Below are 16,606 nucleotides of genomic sequence, written 5' to 3' on the forward strand. Positions count from 1 at the left end.
AAGATGGATATTTGAAAAAATTTAAAGGCAACACAGCTTGAAGTGTCCCTCGCCACATTACGTTTACAATTTCACGTATTCACTCTATCACGGTTTTCCAAACATATATTATTTAAAAATCATGCTGTTTCATTGTTGAATATGGCCTATTATAGAGGTATGCATAGTCAAGGCAATTTTTCTTATTTTTTGCCTAACTGAAGCATTTTCAAGCATAAAAATGTCTAAGTGAACTAAAAAACAAATATGAATGAAAAATGTGATATTCCAGTATGCTACATTGGTCATTTGGGCTACGTTCACACTACAGGGTTTGATGCCCAGTTCGGATTTTTTTGTTATAAATTTTGATGTGTTCGGTCACATTACCAAAAGAATGCAACTTGTCAATGTGAAGGCAAAAGCGTCTGAGAAGTGACGTGCATGCGCAAAAGCACAACGTCACATGCATTGCCGTGTGTTTACAAAAGTAAAGACTGCTGCTCTCCTTGGCGCATTTGTGCCAATTTCAAGGATTTTGTGCAACTGGCACCAATATGTTGTTAACCAAATGATCCTGTGTTGCAGATTAAGAAGCCAGAGGGCAAGAATTTTGGTTATGGCAGTTTGTGGAGAACTTGCTGCGACGCCTGTTCCGAGGAGCGTGTGGCACCCACACGTCGCTGCTGGGACATTGCCGTGAGCCACTTCACTGACACTTAAAATAAATAATAAAATAATTTTCGGATGACAAGAAGAGCTTGTTCCTACATCGGTGAGTACCTTAATCCAAGTCTTGGTAAGCACTGCAAAACACGCCTTTCGATGACATATAGGTCACATATACGCGACATGACCATTCAGACTGCAGTAACACTGCATACATATCGGTTTTATATCTATATATGAATGAGGCCTCAGTCGCATTTAAAAAAAAATTGGAATTGTGCTGTTCACACTGACATGAAAAAATCTGAATCAAATTGCAGTGTGAACGTAGCCCTAGTAGGTGAACAATAAAAAGACTAGACTTGATCGCCGGAAAACCAGGCATTTATTGCAGATTTGAATGATCTCACAACAGGCACAATAATATCATAATCATAATAATGATCCTAATAGTAACACGGGATACTGTTGTGGCCGTAATCCAGATAAAACTCAACTCTGAACCCCCGACATTACTTCTTGTCAACTTGTCTGGTAAGGAACACATTTATTGCAATACACACAAGCGCAAGTTATTTATGTTTTACATGGCTTATTATCTGGTTATATTTACTGTATTGAGTATTATGAGTGTAAAGGTGACTATATGGGTGTTATTTCATGTCCAGTAATGTTAAAAAAACATATTTAGAATGTTGTAAACAGTCATTCTATACTCTTAAGTATGAAAATACTTCATTTTTAAGGAAGGAATCTATTTATAAATCCATTTATAAAGATGGAAATGAATTTACCACGGTCAGGTCTGGAAGCAATTAACCACGATAAATGAGGGATTACTGTACATTCAAGTTCCCAAGCCAACTACAAAAAAAACTGAATAAAAAAACTGAATAAAGATAATCCAGCCACTGCTTACTCTACTTAATGGGAAATGTGGGTTTGTCAACATACTCTTGATTAACGTGTGAATGCACCTGGGTTTACTACTACAACTGCAACCTCATTAGCCAGCAAACTAGCTTCTTGTTACGTCCATGTACTGAAAGTTACAAAATAAATGATACAAGTGCTGACAATTGATTAAATCCCATATGACTAACCCACTTCTAATTAACAATAAACGTTCAAAGAAAAGAACCCAAAAACTGTGGAAGGACAAGCACCGTCCAGCTCACCCACGCCTGACCCCTTCAGGATGCAGCAGGGCTGCAAGTGCCTCCCGTATGACATTTCTATGTATTTTATTGTCTGATTAGCAAGAATGACGTCACACTGACATTAAAGACGTTACACAGGCTGTAGAAAGTGGTGTGTATGTAATGTTTCTGCAACATTGTATTACTGGCAACATGGCGACAAACAAACTGCCAGTCGCCATGACCCAACTCGGTGTTCACTCAGACCGTAGGCGAGGCCTGCGCACTAAGCCGAGAAGCCACGCTCAACGGTGGCCTCCCCTGAGGTTTCTTTCATGTATTTGATCAGGAAATCTGCAAATTCAGCAATTTTTACATACGAAAATGTTAAACGATTGGAATCATACAGAAAATACATTTCTAATACAGATCAGTATATAAATATTAATATTTATCTTATGTTCAGTTTTTTATTTTTCATCTTGACCTCCCCTGACCGCATGTCACTGCGTATAATATAGTGTACATATGCTGCAAAATACCATAAATATCAAGAGGATTTGACTGTCAAACTTTGAGCTGTTCACTAACTAAACTGTAACGAAGGGAGAGATTTGTAAAGAATGGAGCAAATTAAATTGGCCAAATTTCCAATGGAGTTTTACTTTAAGAGAAGTCCCAGAGGTCACTATGTAATTACTTTCCCACCAGGCTTGGCTCTGGGGTCTGAAATTATATCATGCCTAATAGGGTTGATTTAAACTTATATTTGAGAAGGCAACTGCTTGCCTATCACACTCTTGCGCCTTGTTAATCCTTAACCAATGAATTAACCCTTATTACCAGTGTTGGAATATAGATGAGTGATCTCTCCCTCTCTTCCCACTTGGACTCGTCTCCCCTCCGAGCCCTCTTGTTCCCTCCATCTAGCGTTCTGTGATGGGGACGTCTGGGGTCAGTGATTCTGTCCTGCGAGTTCCTCCTGCATTCAAATTATTCTGACCCTAGAGCAGCCCAATCAGCTGACCAATAAATGACTTTAAACCCCACCCCATTTCCAACATCCAGCTGCTGTGCTAAATATTGCCTTATTGCAGAAGGGGGCACAAGCAAACGCATGTTGGCATCACTTCAGTTTTAAATGGAAAAACATAGCGTTCACGTGTGGTGTCTTTTAAACTGCCACTCATCCTTTTTTGTAAATAACATGCCTCAGCCCCACTTCACTGACAGACATACACACAAGTTGAGTGCTCTCAGTCGAGATTGGTGACGGAGTGTTGACTGTTTTGCCAGTGGTACATCTGTGTTACTCATCTCTTCAAACCATCTTTAAAAAGCATGTGCATCAGAGCAGTCACTCTTCCCATAAACCCTTCTGGCAGGCCAATATGTTTTTAAAGCAAAGTATTGCTGTCTTGCCCCTGAAAGTAAAGAAAAGTTATTTCAGAATTTTTATATCTTTAGTGACGATGTCAATTTGTACCTGTTTTTTAAAATGCAAGGAGCTTCCACGTCAACGTTTTGTTCAGTCGAGTTTTTTAGCATAACTTAACTTACATAAGAGTTTTTTTAGCAGCTTATGAACTACAACGTATCTTTATAGCACAACTAATTTTAACAGTGGAACTGAACAGAGGAACCAAATGAGATGTTAGAACAGTGGAACCTTGGTTAGCATCGTTACTCTGTTCCAGAAGGTCCAACTCTAACCGAAAACTACTCTATCCAAATGAAGTTTTCCCATAAGAAATTATGTAAATCCAAATAAGAAAGCCAAAAATGTGAACACAAAGCATGTTTTTATTAGGTATGCTTCGATCAGGGTTTTATGCTGCCGATACGGATCATTCAGGACTGAAATCGTCCGATACCGATCACATGGCTTAATTATACTGTACATTTTTTTAAATGTATTTATTTTTTGTCCAGGGGTGCCGTATAAAAGGGAAAAGTCAGGACAATTCCAAGGTCCCTTGACTGCCAGAGGGCCCAAAAATAGGCAATTACTAACACAATTAGTAATTAATTAATGGGGGGGGAAGGCAACATGACTTTTTTTTTTTCATGGGACCCAGAATTCCAGGCTGCACCCCTGCTACTGGCTATATGATATGAAAAAAGGAACCATAAAGTCACCTTAGACAAAAACATATTTTACTTAGTTTTTCAAGAGAACCTATATCACTCGTGAAACTTACAGAGGATGAGACACCTTCTTTAAGGAGGATGTGAGAGTACATTGGTGAAACTCTAGCAGGAAAGTGAGAGAGCACTCGGCGAACCCGGTGTCTTCCACCACTGAGAAGGGCTGGTCATCTCGTCCGATGAATTCAGTTATTTTTCGGGTTATTTGCTTAGCCTTCTGTCATGCACGTACGGGAGAGTGTTTTCCACATGGCTGCGTTAGCTGCCGTTTGACTGATGATCGTACCGTGAGCCTTGAAAACTCACCATACTCTGTCACGTGTGTGTTCTTCAATTGCCGTATTAAACTAAAGCTTTTTAACGTGCTACGCCCACAAGATAGGTTTCGTGGCATATGTTGGCAGTTAGACAAGAGACAAGGTCAAATTAACATAGAGCAAATCAATTAGATGAATGTTAATGTACCTTAATAATGTAACATTAGCCGTGTGGAGGGCTATGTTTCTACTACTGATTACTGTTGAATGTGTGGCTAATTTATTACGATGGTATGCCCTTTAAAGTTAACTTGACTTCATACTAGGTTTATTTAATCTGCAAAAAGACAGAGCTGTGAGTTAAAAAGATGGAAAATAAACCAACAAAAAACTAACTAAAATAAAGTAAAAATAATAATCACTACAAAAACTCAATCATTAAAAAAAAAAAAAAGTTTAGAGTTCTTAAATACACAGCCATCAACATACTCATCTACATCTACATAATATGTAATTTAGTCTTAGTAATGTCAATTAACTAATTATTATTTCTCTCTCTTTTCCCTTGGAACACAAGAGTCTGTGGAAAGCGCAAAGGAGGTGGGCATGCACTGTATGTGAACAAACTGTGGTGCCATCTTGGCCATGTGAACATTAAAATGTCCATCTATACAGCATTTTTTAAATATTGGTTTTCATTATTGGGGAAAAACCTGATACCGATGTCTGCCGATATCACATGTTTATGATATCAGGCTGATATTATCGGTGGGCCGATATTATCGGACATCCCAAGTTACTGTAGCATAGCACATACCCCATGAACGTAATTGCCACTTGTAGCTTCACTGTGAAACAAAACGGTCTCCGTTAACTACATTGCTTGTATGTTTTAAAGACAAAATGTCACAAGGCGGAAAACTAGCTAGCTACCTGGCTGACGCCAGTGAGGCAGAGTGATGGCAGTAAGATTGAAAGGTGAGTGATCACACACGCTGTTATCGATAGGTTTAGCCTGTGACAAGATGTCATAAATTGACTCCACATTTTACAGACTATTTTTCATTCTCACATTAACGAGGGACAAAGTACAAATACTTTTATCCGGTCGCACATGCACGAGTAGATGAAAAATGTACACTCAATGTCAAATTTTAGCCGCAAAATGCGACCAATGTCCAGAGGTCTGGATATCACTAGCAGCAATCGATTCCCCTGCCTTGACTTCACCTAGCTACAGTATCCATTTCAAAGATTTCTGCACACATTTGTGGTTCTTGGTATCCTCTGCAACGGATGACTTGTCTGTGCTTGTGAATTTGGATGAGCGTCCACTCTTATTGTGTGTGACCTCTGTCTCTCTGGCGGTTTGCCGTCTTGGATAACATTTTGACATTCTGGTCTCCTCCCTCAGACACGGCGATGCCTCGGGCCGAGGGTGAATGGGGGGCCCAATGATAAGGCTTCACTCACAATTAGCAGGCTGCAGTGGAGAGGCGAGAGGGGGAAATTGAACTGTCAGAGAGGAGAAGAGAGAAGAGTGGAGGAGAGAGGAAGGGTGGCAGTGTGATGGGGGAGGGGTGACCCCATCCTGCAAAATGGAGCCCGTCATAATTTGTTCATTTGGTGCCCATCAGCCTCTACCTTTCCTGTGTAACGCCACACTTCTGACCTTCCTCCCACTGTCTCACTCTTCATTCCTCCTCTCTTTCTCTCTTTCGCCACACTCCATTGCTCATCTTCCTTTTTTTCACCCTCGCTGCTTACCTTCACTCATCCCAACATTTCCTCCATATTTCACGCTGTGTACAAATTACACATTTTAGCAGCTCTTGCAGTACAGCCATCTAGATTAGCAGCATTATTCTGATTAGATTCATCAATTTCTGATTCAGGAGAGAAATTACCGGGAGGTTTCAAGAGCAGGGCAAACTGGAGGAATAGAGTCGACAAGACCCCCGGAACTGTTTGCCCTTCCTCTGTGAGGGATGTGATGGATGGTAATGTTCATGTTAAATAAGCAGAGAGGCTTTTAGCAGCTCTGTATTTAAATGTCAAATGCTGATGGGCCTTAATGAGGTAATACTGCTGAGAGCAATTAGCCTGGTACAGACGTGCTATTCCCATCAACACACGGAGACTTGTACACTCACAGCATTTGTATTTAATACAATGACAAACGCACATATAATCGTGCAGACATTTTTTGTTACATACAGTATGTAGATGTAATTAGTCCATGAAAGCATCTAAAAGCAAAGGATGATTACAGTATTAACTGCGGGACATGCAGATGAATTTAAAAGTACAGCAATTGAGTAGTGAATTCGTTTCAAAGTCTCATGTTAAGCACCACTATAGCAATTAACCAATTAAGGCCTTTCCTTACCTGCGTCACATTTGAACTTTATTTAGTGTACCGTACATTGGTGTACCGTATCCACTCTTTCAAGTGTTGTTTTAATCTGTGGCTACAAAACTGTCTTATTACATTAAAATTCAAAATACTACAAAAGTTAATTCTACATAGGATGTTAAAATAATTTTTAGCAGTTTCCTTGTGTTAGATGAGATTGAATGTGGGAGTTTGTTTACATTTTCATTGCTTATGCAGTGATAAAAATGTAAAGTACAATATTTAGAAAAGAAGCAGACCTTTTTAAGGATCAGCTCAGATCATATTCCAACTGATGTGCAGAGTGGATGAGTCGGAGCAAAGTACACAAATTAACAAGGGCAGTTGATGAACCTGAGCAACAAGTGGCTAACTTTCTGCATTTAAAGGTGGTGGATGTAAACATTGATACATGCATTCCATTGTATGGCAGAAATAACAACAGACTTGTTGTCATCGTTGTCATCAACAAAATGTAAAAAACCAGCTTTGCTGAAACATAAACATCTACGTGAATGAGCAGTGAACAAAACACAACATAACTTATTGAAGCACGGGCAAAATCAAGGCATTTGGAGTGCCAACTGCAAAATCTACATCAATTTAAATGGAAAGGTGTAAGAAACCAAAGTACTTGTTAAAGACGTAAAGGAACTGGACAACACAAATGATGACATCATCTCGATCATAAAGAAATGAAAGGCACCACACAGGAAGACTTATGCAGTCTGATGGAAAATAGTCATCAACATTCGACACATCACTACAATACAAAGGGTTAACCGGAACTTGTTAAGCATGTCTGAAAGAAATGCATGACATGACAACTTTAAACACATGCAGGATGTCTGCATCCGAAAAGATTTACGTAACTATGAAGTATTTCAAATGTGTTAACAGTAGGGGTGTCACCACGCACCCAACTCACAAGATCAGCCTACACGAGATTGGGTCCACGAGACGAAGCTAGATTTTACCATTATTTTAAGAAAAAAATAGGACAGGACAAACGCACTTTTATTTAACAGAGTCACAAAACAATTCAGGTGTGTTTTCAAATGTTTATAGTCCCAACAAATTCACGCTAAACAATATTATTGTCGCCCTGCGATTGGCTGGTGACCAGTCCGGGGTTTACTTCACTTATGCAAATAAGATGCTAATTAGCCAATGACATCATCTAGCGACTTCAAGCACATCCAATAGCTACTGTTCTTTCTGAGGAGTTGACAACAGTGATTGTCACGATACACATGACTTTCATTTCTTCTACTAACTTGGAGCGTTAGTAACTAACTTCTACTGTTGATTGCCAGTGCTTGTAAAGTTGGCGCTCAGCCCGATGTAGCGGTAAAGTCAACTGCAAACATGTAAGTGTTTTGATTTGACAAATCTTAAGTAACTTTGAAACTTTTCAAATGTAGAATTACATTACTACAGCTTCTGCTTGGACATAACGGTCGCAGCTGTTCAACAAAAAACAGCCACGTGTCACTCGCCACTGGGAACACCAAGTTAGGTTGGATTGCAAGGTGTGCGTAAAGCACTTAATGTGCGGTTCTAATAATGGCTCGCGCACTACCACTTCCATATTTCTGTGTTATTCATAGTAGCGATGCCATAGTTCACAGTCTGATTGGCTTCTGGCAGCCCTGTTCTCGCAAAATTAAAAGCTCTTGTGGCTCCCGTATTTAATAGTCAACTCACAAACACAGAATTATCTTTTTTTATCCCTGCACTTTGTAGGTGTACGCTTGTTTTAAAATGTTTAAGCAAACTTGTCAGATTGTTTCCGAACAAGCACATAGTTTTGGAAAGATGTGATGAACGTTGAATGGATACTTTGATCGTCGCAAATCACCTATTCATATTCCATCCAGTAGAGATAAAACATGGCATTATAAACCATACTTTTACTGTTTTTTAGCTGTAAACTTTTAGAATTACAATAAGTGAAACTCATGATAAGGCAAGGCTGTCATCAGGCAGCAACAATATGTTAGAAAAAAGCTCTTGTGATTGTTCACATTAGTGGTGAAAGAAATATTCATACTCTTGCCTGAAATTACTTGTTTTATAAAGTAGCACATATATTTTCAAAAGTGCAACTCAACTGTTAGTTTTAGCTACAAGTTGAAGTGACAAGCCAGTATGGATTTTTGGCTTTGAAGATATCTCTCCCCTTGCTCCCTCTCCCCCTACAAAGTGAGTAAATTGCGATATGTCAGCAGAAGTGTGTGTGTGTCTGTGTGTGTGTCTGTGTGACAGGGAGGATACAGGTGTTGTTAGCAAGCTTTGAAGGTGACTGCTGGTCTCATCCATCAAACGGGCTTTCCTCAGGCTGATCCCTAATGGATCCCCTCAATCAGAGCCGCTCTCTTTGTCAGTCGCAGTGCAACAAAATGAGAAATCAGGCAACTGGTCACACAGCCAAGGTTGGGACTCATATAAAGGGGACAAAGTGATAAAGACCAGCTCATGTCCAGCCTGTTGATGAGTATTGAGTGATCTTGGCCTCTTTGGTCTTGGCAGAAGCAGAGCATCAATCTGAAAAAAACAGTTTTTTTAAAAACTCTTAATTCCACTTTATATTCACTATATCCAAATCTTGACTTGTAAGGGGATGCACTGGCCTTGTACACACTATGCTAGATATCAGTCCGTGCCTTTTATTGCACTTAGTGCCTCAAATTAACTATTTCTAATAAATCAGGATAACTTGATAATGGGTAACAGACTGTACTGAGTGTATGCAAGGTTTTGATTTCATTCTGTGCAATTTACAACAGCAATGTAAATGGAAATGCTAAATTGGCTGAGCCTCTTCTGTACTCTTTAAAAAATAGTCTCACACTAATGTAGTTATTGGGTGTTAACACACTTCACTTTGCATTAGGCCATTAAAATCTATGAAAGCAGCACCGATGGAACATTCGTTCTATTCATCTGCTCCATGGCTCCTTGCTATGTTAAATGCTGGTTCTGTCTTCCATTCGCGGTTCTTTGATTTGAGAAGCTAATATACTGAAAGCATCTTCTTGCTCTCGCTCATTCCCTCAGCATTAAAATGCTGAAACCCTTTATGACTGCAACAGGCTTCATTTAGTTTTTGCTAACAAAAATCATCTGCTGCGCCAGTAAAGAGCTTTTACATTGTGGTCTGTGTTGCTAATTTTCTGTAGGTTCATTATACTGTGTACAGGTTTATCCTTAGGAAAGATATAGTGGAGACTTTAAGGAGATGCAGTAAAATAATGGCTATAAAATGTCTTAATGCAGCTAGTACACAACACATTCACTACTCAACAAAGACACTTTAACTGTCATGTCTAGAGATGTATCGATTATTTAGCCGTTACCTTCCAATAACCTAATATCTTCAGCACTTTCAAGCAAGAGTGTGATACACTGTTGCCAACTCTTGAGGAAGAAAAGTAGCTATTGGATGTCTTAGAGGTCACTAGATGACGCCATTGACTAATTTGCATATTATTTGCATATGATTTTGTAAGCGATGCTGTGGGGAAAAAAGCATAACCTCGTAGGAGAGCCAAAAATGTGAGTAAAAACACCTTAATTGTGTTTTCAACTACAAATAAACTTGATTCTTAGTTTGTTCATTTAAAATTGGCCATCACTTGATAAAAATAAAATAATTTTAATATTTTATATTGGCCAGCACCTCTCAAAATCTAGACAGTGTAATAATTACATCCGGACTCACCTACAGCCTGCACCTCTTTTCTTGTAGTTAGGACTGCTTATTTAATTTATCACACAACGTTCTTCCATCACATGTTCTGACACACTGACAGGTAAGTGACCGAGTCTGAATGAGGCTTGAGTGTAATGAGTAGTCATGTAATCAAGATTAAGAAACATTTATGTTTTAGATCCTGCTCTGTAAAATGGGGAGATCCACTTTGGCAGCATCGTGCCTTGCCCGTGCATGACACATGGGTGCGTGGAGCTCCACTAAGCTGTCAGTGTGCCCCGGGAGCTGACTGCACTGACGGATTGTGACTGCTTTGCGACGGGGTGGACGTCTCAGCAGCACCTGCTGCTGCTCAGTGAGAACACAAACTGCAGATCAATACATGCTTTCACTTTTAAGTCCCCAAATACCAGAAAACTCTCCAACAACACAAGAAAAATTTGCTTGGCTTGTCACTAGTCACTTTTGAGAAAATTTTGATACAGCAACCTGCATTTTTTTTTTCAATTGCCACAAACGTATTATCGTTACAATTAGGGGTGCTCCGATAGATCGGCCACAGATCAGTATCGGCCGATTTCCATGAAAAAGCACTGTATCGCCAAATGCCAATACTTGCTTTAAAAGGCTGATCCCCTTTGCCGATCAGTTCCGCCCCCATTGCTGCAGCCAGCCTATAGCGACCATCTCCTACCCACTCTCCCTTCACAAAGCCAAAACAAGCATGTCTGCCATGTGGGACTTCCTGTCGTTGGGAGAGTGATATAAGTTTTGCACCCTGCAAAACACAACTTAAAAAGCTTTAGATTGGTGCGGCATTTGGGGGGCGGGCACTTGGCAGGGTGTGGTCAGTTTTCACAGGCAGCGGCTATTTAGCCAAAACGTGGCACACGCGCCTGTGATAGCCCGAACAGTGGCTGGATTTGTTGGACTGGATGGCCAGACGCCGTTGGCGGTGGAGGAAACCGGGTTTGCTGACTGCCTGGGGTCCTGCTAGATGCTCTTGCATCCAAAGTCTCCTTAAAGAAGGCACGTGATCCTCTAAGTTTCACAAGTGATTTTGAAAAAGTAACTCAAATATATTTTTGTCTAAATTTTATGGTTCCCCTTTATATACAGTATACTATAGCCCAGCGGTCACTAACGTGGTGCTCGTGTGCACCAGGGAGGCCCCCCACTACCATGAGGCTCCTGCAAGCCTGCTTTTCAGTCAGGTTTCCAGTGAATAATGTGACAACACTAGAAAGAAATGCATTCTGAAATACAAAATGTGAGTTGTGGATACCAGCATTTTGTTTATGTTATGGTAAAACAAACATTCACTTTGTTTGCATTGAAATAAATAATTTTTTAAATGTTCATTTAAAAATGTGCACTTAATCGGCCGATTTCACTTGTGGATGATCGACATCGGCAGCATAAAAACCTGATCAGAGCATCTCTAGTTACGATCACCACATTTGCATAGTAAGAAGGTCATAATTTCAGATAATCCCTAATGGGTATGATGGATGACAAGTCAAATCTTATCAGGTTTGAACAGAATTTGTAATGCTGTATGCAAGGATGTTGAGATTTGATGAGGATGGAAGGCGTATTATATTTTATAGTTTTCTCTGAGTGTGATCCACATTGTACATTTGGAAACAATTCCAATTTTTACACAGAAATGTTCAAACATTTACAGTATCTCTAGGATCCTGTACTGTAGACATTCACTTAACAGGTGACAAATGTTTAAATCATGGTGGAGGTCTGTTTTGGTGTTGTGCAAATGTGAAAATGTATACGCAAAAAAATGAAGAACTGTAACAGTAGTGTCCTGCTGGTGGTGTCTTCCTTTGTCCCTCCTGTAGATAGTTCTTTGCATGTTGACTTACGTGGTGACATTAATTTTAGTGCAGTAGGTATTGATTTGGAGGCCTGCTCACAGTCATACATATACTGTAGGTGTCCAGTGGTGGGCTTACCAATCACCATTCGTCAGTGTCTGACTGCACGAGAACACCACCGGTGTGAGCACCCATGAGAAAATGAATCACTGATTTAAATGTGGTCCTCCGTATCGGGAGGCTGTGCAATGATCACTTTTCATGCCAAATCTGTGCAAGTGAAATCTATTTGCAGTGCTAACCACAACTAAAATGGTGCTCTGGAATCTTCAACCTGTTGAATATGTTTATACTATCATAGTGTAGATAGTTTAGATAAGATAAATTAAGGGAATAGTTATCTTAAATCTGCTTGACCATCATTCCTTTATCTCATCCTTTCTTTCCCCAAAGCTAATGACAACTCCTTGGTTACAGTCCATGATTATCATACAGATAGGATCATATCCCATTGATTTTATGCAGATGATCACCTTTCTGTGTACGCAGGGCTGATGGCGGTGGTAATTTACAGAAGAAAATCAATTACCCTTCTCGTCTGCAGGAGTAATTGTTTATTATTTTCCTATTAGACCGTGTTGATCAATGTTATGGAAAGATTGCCCATGAATACTATCAACATAAATAGATTTGCCTCCAACATTAATGCTAGTTTTCCTTTAATGACTTATGCAATGTCAAACCAATGCCACAGGGTGAAAACCAAGCACTAACAATATGCTAGGTGTGTGTGTCATTTGTTGGGAGCCTATGCCTGTTAGTACATTGTGGGGGCTCTGGCTCGAAAATTTGCAGAAATCTCCTTTTGTCTTCAGTTGATTGAAGGATTACATTAATCAATTTGATAGCCCCTTGGTTTTAGGAACATTTTTAATATCTTGATTTTTCTTGTAAGATGAGCTGTCATATACTTTTGGTGTGACTCACAATTTAACTACAATATTATCGCTTTTCTACCATCAGAAATGAGAGGACCTTAACACTGGCTTCTGCAATAACCTACTCAGGAAAACCTGTATCACACATAGAAAAAATGATGCTACCACCTATACGGTCACAATTAATAAAGATTAAAACAGTATTGCATCAATATTTCAAGAGTAAATGAAAAAGCCTTGTTTTTTTTGTTGAGCTAATTCTTGTATTTTTTGTGGTGCATTTCATTGTGCAATGGAACATCTGAACACAATTTGTTTTGGGGACCTCGTTCCAACTCCAGTTTGTTTGAATTTTAGGTTAAACCTCTTAAGCTGAAAGTTTATACTCTAATCAAATATTGACTGTTTAATTTCAAAACCGTTGTGGTGGTGTTTAAAGGCAAAATGATCAAATTCGGATCCAACTAGTCTTCACCAAGCATTTATGACTAGATGTGATGCGTTGTCACAGACCTACTAGCTGAGTTGTTTTCTCAAATGCACTCCTGATGGTGAATAGTTTTCCCCGGCTTTGTCGACAGCCTTTCTCCCCTGAAGAGGTGCAGATTGATCTAGACACAAACTAATCGCTATAACTCACTGAAGTAATTGTCCTGGCTCAGATCAGCGTTAGCAGCCAATCGACTGGTCCAGGGATCGATCGACTGATCAGAAGAGGGTGGGGAGCAGTGAGTAGGGATGCTGAGGAAGGAGGGATGCTTTGTAATGTGCCAAATCAATGTTGTCTTTGTTCCTGGATATGTGCTAGCCTGCCTGTCATATTCATTATGCAGCCTATTTTGAGATATTTTCTGTGTTACTGTGTTGCTATCAATCATGTGAAAGTGTTTTTAAGTCCCTTAAGCATGACGGTTGCAGTTGTAAGGGCAGATTTTGCTAGTCTATCACAATTTGTTGCATGGACAATAGTTCAATTTGTATGTATTTTTGGTGATGGCTAAATATGCATTTTGTTTTTAAGATATTGATTCAGCTAAGATAAAATACTGCATGTATTAAAGTCTTATTTACAGCTTCCAACCTCCTCACAAAAATAGGACTTCTAGTCGGGGCCCTTACAGTTTGGGAAAATTTCAATATTTGAACCATTTTGCCCATTTTGAAACTATAATCTATACCAGAGATCCTCAATTACATTTGTCCAAGGACCAGAAATTTTCTCAGTAGACATTGTGAAGACCAGATGGTGTGTTAAAAATAAAACTGGGAGATGTGATGTTTTATCTGACATTGCCACAGGTTATATTCCTTACAAATGGCGTTTACTTTGTTACACTGCATTTTCAGTAAATGCGTATTTTGTAGTCCAGTGGCTATTAAAAGTCAAATTTTAAGTTTTTTTTTTTTTTTTTTTTAATGAGTAGATAGCACCATATTTATTTAAATGCGAGCGGTTGTGTGTCTTCCTCTACTGCTGCTTTACTGTGATGATTAGGCCTCACTGTTTCCCCCTGCAGAGTATAGGAAGTACTGCAGGAACAAACATTTCTCCGGTTAACTGAATGGTTTACATTACTTGGGTGATGTTTGGCGGGGGGCAAATTAAAAGCTGTGACAGTCCAGTAATTATGGCTAAATTAGTGTAGATTGTAGCTTGAGGTGCTGAAATTTGAACCCCAGTGTAGCACCAGTGTTAGCCTGTCTACGGAGAACATGTTTTATCTACAATGCAGTGTTTAATTTATAGGTGCAGTGAAGTCAGTATTGAAATGACAACATTATTCCTGATTTGTATCCTTGACAAAGTAAATAACTACATAAACATGCACACAGGAGGAAGATTAGATTTAGTAATTATACAACTTTCCACTATCTGGCCCCAGTGGTTGTTCTCTTGCTCAGTCTATTTCACGGGAAGAGCAGGTGGTCCTAATATTTCATGTGTTCCGTGTGTATGCAACACTTAGGCCCCACACTCCTGCCCTTGTTTATTCCTTATTCCGTTCGAGCCCAATGCTGGTTGTCCCACTTTTAGGAGGTCCCTGCTTGGCCAGACAGAACGATGAGCATAGTTCCGGAGCGCTGGCCCTCCCTTCAACATTCTCATCTCAGCATCTCCCCCAGCTCCCTTCTCCTGCATCTCACCCCGCATCTTCTCTTTCTTCTCCTCCCCATCCCCTCACTGTTCTTCTTTCTCTCTCTCTGTGGTTGTTGATTGGGTGTCTGAGTGCTTGTGGCAGCTGTGTGTTGTGTGTAATAGAGCAGAGAGGCTAGTCTGAATGCAGCGAGGGGGAGAATTTGTTTATGTGAGAGATGCATAGATGGAGATGGGTCTCCGGGCGCCGCCGCTGCCTCTCTCCTGCTGTCATGCTGCATTCAGGTCCTGACAGGAGATCTGAGATGGCCAAATATGCCAGACGCTCAGCCCAAATCCCAGAGCTGCACCCCAGCAGTCCAACCCATGTGTGTTTATTCAGATTTGACAGAATGGTTCTTCTCGTATATGTGTGTGTGTGTGTGTGTGTGTGTGTGTGTGTGTGTGTGTGTCCGTGATGGCTCCCCGTCAGGTTCCCTTGCCGCTCAATCGGTCCAGGGTCCATTACCACTGAGCGATAGATAGGCGTTTCTAGCTATTCTCTTTTCATCCCATCCCAGTGATCTCTCTCTCTCGCTCTCTTTCGTTCTCCTTATCTGATATGTTAAGGCTGTTCAACGGGCCAAGACTCCATTGTCTGTCTGAGATGCTCCGAGACGCTTGTCCACCTCAAACAGCTCATTTAGTATTTTCATTCTCAACCCCTCTGTAGGCTTGTAGCCGCATTTGGATTTGAATGTTTGCACTTTGTCCGAGTTAGTCTTGTCATTCCAGTCCCACATCTTCTTTTATCTTTGTATGCCTGTGATGTGCAGCAACATTTTATTTGAAAACAAGTGTTTCAATTGAAGAACTTTTTTTGGGTGCATGCGTCCTAGTAAGAGAAAAAGATGTGTTGATGGACTATGGAGAAGTTGCTTACTGTAAAGCACATTTAAGAAATCCTGGATCCAGAGTGGATGGTTTGCTTTTACTTTATCATTCTTGCTTTTATCACGTTTGTATAAAGTCATCCTGAAAAGAAGATAGATCATTGTGCAGCGGAAATGCAGCAACCCTGCAGTTGTGCATGGATCTCCTCCGTAACTCTCTTTCTCGCCTTTATTCCTAACTTGTCCCTACTGTCTATGAGGCACAATTAGATATGATTGGATTTCATTTCATTTTGCATTTGTTTTGATTAGTTATTGTCTCGTTTGTCGTCAGGGGAAAAAGGTTGTTGACAAAAACTGACAAATAATTAGTCAATGTAATTAACACTGCAACTGTGTTGAAATGAGCTAACGCTGTAAAGCCTATACTTTTTAGACTTATGCATATGTTTAAAAAGTAGTAATCTTGTTTTGCATTATGTGCAAGTGCCATATCATGAGGTTGGTGTGTTTTAAGTTATCACCTGGTTTAATTTTTGTACTACTCATAAATCTTGTGAACGGTCG

General features: G+C 39.9%; 1 long non-coding RNA gene across 8 annotated transcripts in view; it reads left to right on the plus strand.

The window, feature by feature from the left end:
- LOC129179698 (uncharacterized) overlaps positions 1-13,244 on the plus strand; it is a 29,643-nt gene extending 16,399 nt beyond the window's left edge. For 2 of the 8 annotated variants that reach the window (XR_008570041.1, XR_008570035.1), the window contains exon 7: positions 568-13,244. This is a non-coding gene — a long non-coding RNA (uncharacterized LOC129179698). The remainder of the gene's footprint in view (positions 1-567) is intronic. The other 6 variants (XR_008570039.1, XR_008570037.1, XR_008570042.1 and 3 more) reach the window with 6 other exon arrangements.
- Positions 13,245-16,606: the final 3,362 nt, after the last annotated feature.

This window comes from Dunckerocampus dactyliophorus, chromosome 4 (assembly GCF_027744805.1).
Source record: "Dunckerocampus dactyliophorus isolate RoL2022-P2 chromosome 4, RoL_Ddac_1.1, whole genome shotgun sequence".
NCBI classification, from domain to species: Eukaryota; Metazoa; Chordata; class Actinopteri; order Syngnathiformes; family Syngnathidae; genus Dunckerocampus; species Dunckerocampus dactyliophorus.